The sequence below is a fragment of the Nicotiana attenuata genome, chromosome 11 (assembly GCF_001879085.1).
Source record: "Nicotiana attenuata strain UT chromosome 11, NIATTr2, whole genome shotgun sequence".
NCBI classification, from domain to species: Eukaryota; Viridiplantae; Streptophyta; class Magnoliopsida; order Solanales; family Solanaceae; genus Nicotiana; species Nicotiana attenuata.
Window position 1 is genome coordinate 48,087,696 of NC_031999.1, and position 5,319 is coordinate 48,093,014.

The following is a 5,319-nucleotide window of genomic DNA, read 5'->3' on the forward strand; positions in this document are numbered from 1 at the left end:
CAGGGGTTTAAGTCAAGAAAAGAACAACATACATCTTGAGTGGGTGGCAATTGACGTGCTGAAATACAAGGATTTGGTACATATCAATTCATGAACAATTAAACCAGATGGAGGGTCTTTGGTGAACGGATCAGAGATATTTTCTGTGTCAAGGGTAACAAAGAAAGTGGTTAGTCAATAAACAAGCAAGGTCTTCGAGTGGGAATCAGTTATCATGGCAAGTGAAGGAACAATAGATCTCGAGGCCAAGGCTAGTGATTTAAATTAGGAAAGAACAACATGCACGCTGAGTTGGTAACAATCAATATGCTTGAGAGTCCATGTGAAACACAAAGGTTTGGTAAATGTCGGTATGAGCGGTGCAACAGATAGAGGGTATTGGGTCTGAACGAGAAAAGCCATTTTTTGGGTTAAGGTTTACAAAGGAAGTGGTTAGTCCAGGAACAAGCAGGGTCTTTGAATGAAAATCAGTTGTCATGACAAGTGAAGGAGCAACAGACCTCAAAGCCAAGGCTAGTGGTTAAGTCAAGAAAGAACAGCATATACACGGAGTGGGTGCAATGGACGTGCTTTGGGATTCATATGAGACACAAAGGTTGGGGAGATGCCAGTTCATGCAATGCAACAAATAGAGGATATTGGGTCTAAACGGAGAAAAGGTATTTTATGTGATGAGGACGACAGAGAAAGGGGTCAGTCCATAAACAAGCAAGGTCTTCAAGTGGAAATCAGTCATCATGGGAAGTTGAAGGAGCAATATCCCTTAGAGTTCAAGGCCACAAACCAACCACCACATTTTAAACTGACAAGATTTTTTTTTGATTGAAATAGGGGCAGAAATTTCGTTTGTTTCGAAGAAACCCACCGCAAGGAAAGGCAAGCACCAGACAAGTTTGACGGTAAGTTCTCAGGATCCTCCTGGAAAATGGGACTTAATTTAAATTTCAAAACAATCATGAGTAGCATAATGTAGCATAAATGTACCCCAAGGAATATAAGTTGGTTTCAAAGTTTGCATGTTTGAAGTAGGATCCAATTAAGAGTTCTCAGGACCCTCCTGGAAAATGGGACTTAGTTTAAATTTTAAAACAATCATGAGTAGCATAATTTAGCATAAATGTACCCCAAAGGAATGTAAGTTGGTTCCAAAGTTTGCATGTTTAAGATAGGATTCAATTAGGAGTTTTCAGGACCCTCCTGGATAATGGGACGTAGTTTTAAGGTCTGCTTAGATAACAAGATATAGTGGAAGTCGTACCTTCAGTAGATATATGTTAGGTTAAAACTGTCTTTTAACTAGAAGTTGTCAAGACCCTCCTGGATAATGGGAAGTAGTTTAAGACCTTTTAGACAACAAATGTAGTGGGAGTAATACCTTTAGAGGATATAACTTAGGTTCGTAATTGTTAGAAGTTGTCAGGACCTACTAGGATAATAGGACTTAGCTTTCAAGTTCTTATAATAGTTGGTAGAATAGTTCAATCTAACACTCACCCATGTGCCCAGCTACCAAACTGGGGCAGAAAATTTGCTTTGTTTTTGTTTATTTTTGTTGAAATTAGGTACCCATTCGAGAACAGGGAGAAGTGATTCAAGTTTTGAAGTCGGGAGCCTGCCCGGATAACAGAGGAATACATTAAAGTTTTGAAGTCGGGAGCCGGCCCGGATAACAGAGGAATACATTCAAGTTTTGAAGTCGGGAGCCCACCCGGATAACAGAGGAATACATTTCATGTTTTGAAGTCGGGATCCCGCCCGTATAATAGAGGAATACATTTCAAGTTTTAAAGTCGGGAGCCCGCCCGTATAACAGAGGAATACATTCAAGTTTTGAAGTCGGGATCCCGCCCGTATAACAGAGGAATACATTCAAGTTTTGAAGTCGGGAGCCCGCCCGTATAACAGAGGAATTCATTCAAGTTATGAAGTCGGGAGCCCACCCGTATAACAGAGGAATACGTTCAAGTTTTGAAGTCGGGAGCCTGCCCGTATAACAGAGGAATACATTTCAAGTTTTGAAGTCGAGAGCCCGCCCGGATAACAGAGGAATACATTTCAAGTTTTGAAGTCAGGAGCCCGCCCGTATAACAGAGGAATACATTTCAAGTTTTGAAGTCGGGAGCCCGCCTGTATAGCAGAGGAATGCATTAGAGTTTTGAAGTCAGGAGCCCGCCTGTACAACAGAGGAATACATATCATGTTCAGCGGTCAAGCATACATCCGGAGAAAGGGAGGACATCTCAGTTTACAATTCAAAGCGGCAACAAATGGATTTCATTAAGAGAACACAAGACAACAAGGCAACAAGAAACACAGGAGCAAGTTTGAAGATATAGATAGGATTTTTGTAATTCGTAGATCATAGCTTAGTCTAGCTTCTTTTTATTTTGACTTGGTGTAATAAGGGGGTTCAGTAAGCAGTAGCAGCAGCAGCAGCAACAGTGAAACCACAGCTCCATGGTAGTCCCAGCTACCAGACCTTCCCGAACTATACTGACCTGATTCCTTTTTAGCCAAGGATATGTAGGCAACCTCAGAAGCATGATGCGGTCAACTTTTCAAAAATGCTTCACACGGAGTATTCAAACGGGCAAAAATCCCTTGTATTTGCTCACTTATCTTTGCACGAAAACTCTTCGTGTTTCCGAGCAAAGAGGGGCAGCTGTGAGCATGTGATTTTTGCCCTATATGAATTACTCCCATAATTTCAAACAAAATAATTTCTTTTCATTCTTTTAATTATTTTTAATTTTGTTGATTTCGTGGCATTTTTCTGTTAATTGTTTGCATTTGTTTGTGCATGTTTATTTTTCATTTTTAATTAAATAAAAATATAGTACAAAAATACGTTGCATTTGCATTTAGGATTTAAGTCTACATTTTAGGAATTAATTAGTAATTGGAAGTTCACAAAAATACAAAAAATCACAAAAATAGTTTACTTTTGTTGTTAATTTTAATTTTTTGAATTTCGGTAGTTTCCCCTTTAAATTTAGTTTTTTTTATTTGTGGTAGTTGTTAGTTATAGTTAATTAATTCAATGAGGTAGGATAATTTGATTCAGGAATTAATTTAGGTTTTTATTTTTAGTTTTAATTTAAAGGAAATTAGAATAAAAAGAAAAAAAAAAGAAACTCAATTGAGTCTTATTTAGGAGCCCTGTATTGGGCCTGTTTTGTTAGCCCAGTCCCATTAAACCCAAGCCAGACATCTCCAAACCCGGCCTCGACCCAAGACCCACTCCAAAAAACTGGCCTGCCCCGCCCATAAATAAAACGACATCGTTTATCCAAGGACAAATCCCAGCAGTCGAGGATCTTTAATCTAACGGCTGGGAACTCATGTGTCAATACTATATTAGTGTCTGAACCACCTACCCCCCCCCCCAACCCCGTCTCTCTCACACAAACCCTAATCCCTTCAGAGACCACCCCGTTCGCCGCCGCCCTCCGCCGTAATTCGCCGGCCGAAAATCGCCTCCGCCGGTGGCCGGTCTCCAAATAACCCCAAAAATATACCCTGAACTCCCCGTATCCTCCTCTTTCCAAACTCCCAAACCCCATATCTCAAACCCCAACCAATCTCCTCGAATAACCCAAACCCTAGGCGCCGCCTCCACCGCCTACGACACCGCCGCCACCAAACCACCTCAAAACAACACCCCATAACCCCCGTCTCTCCCTCAGTCCAAACCCCTAACTATTTTCTTTCAAATCATTCCCCACTTTCTCGAATTTTAAATCTAAGAGTGGCAGAACCCTAGGGGTTACAATGGCTCGAATTCTTCTGAGTTTCTTGGGTCCAGTATTGGATTCGAGTCACGAAATAATGGTTTTCGTTTGTTCTTATTGAAGAACAAACGTTTAACATTATTCTGAGGCTCGAATCGAAATCCAGTCTTTGTTCAAGCCTTGCATAGGTGAGTTTTCTTTTCCTTCTTTTGTTGTTTGAATTCTTTGTTTTAAAATTAGTTTTCTGTTAATCCCTTCATCCTTGTAGTGTTCTAGTTCTGTAATTTTATTTTCGATTAGTTTAGTTTGATAGTTCGATTAATATTTCTGCCTGTTCTTGGATTTTCTTTGCTTGCCAGTGTTTGATTTTCTCTTCTCACAATGATTCTGTTTTAATTTTGTTCATTTCTTAGTTTTTGTTGGACTGATAATAATAGTTTTAAATCCGGAATTCAGTACTTAATTTAGATTTAAGAGTTTTGTTACATTTGAATTTGGTTTTAGCTGAATGATTTTCAGAAGTGCTAGTTTGACCATGGTTAGTTTAGAAGGGCTAGGGTTAGTTGACATAGGGTAGTAATTTTAGAATGAATGAAAGGGTAGTATGGGTATTTCAAAATAGGAAATCTGATAGTAACTGAAAATGGAACTCCCTAGGACCTTCTAGATGGGGTTTTAATTTGAAATTCAAAAAATAGGTGTAGTAACTTGGGCAACAAGCCAAGATTCTAGGGACTAAATAGTTCAAAAATGAAAACTTAAAAAGGGACTAAAGGGCAAAAATAGAACCTGCAGTGCTGCCCTAGTGGCTTGCCTATAAAGGCATCATTTCTTGCCTTAGAGGGCAAGGTTTGGAGAGCTGAAAAATCCAGAAAAAGCTGCATAAGTTTACTATTTTTAGAAGAATTAGAGAGCAAAAAAAATATAGAAAAATCAGAGGCTAAAATACAAAAAGGTCGCTGTTCCATTGAACTTTGGCTCTAGTTTTTTTAGGTTCATTCTATAAAACAGTTCTGGTTCATTTTTGGGGAATTGGTGATGGTTTGATTCTGAGTGAAATGATTTCTGGTTTGAGCTTTTGTTGAAGTTCCTTGTTTCATTGATTTAGGATTGTGGTTTTGGTGGTTTTGGTCCCTGTGTTTGGGTTATTTCGTTGCTGGGTTGTGAAGTTATTTTCCTGGTCTGTTTGCATCAATTTATGGGCTAAGGAACTGGCTGTCCTTTGCTGGTTCTGTATTGCTGGTGCTGATTTTCTGCATTAGATACTGCTGAATCTTCATCTTCTCCTTTGATTTTCATTCCCAGGTACACCCATGTAACCATGATGATTGTGAAATGAACAATTGGAAAATGAACTGACATGAAGAAGTTGAAGCATAAGAGTCCTTTCAGTTTGTTGTATAATCTGCTTGTGTTACTTATTGTCCTTTGTTTAAGCTAAGTTTATAGTTGGTTTGTAACTTTATTAGAAATGATTCATATGTTAGCTTTTAGTTCATCATCTTGATCAAGTGTCAAGTGTTCAAGTTCACTGAAGAGTTATGTAGTTATTAATTCTGGTAGTATAGCTTAACTTGCAATCTATATC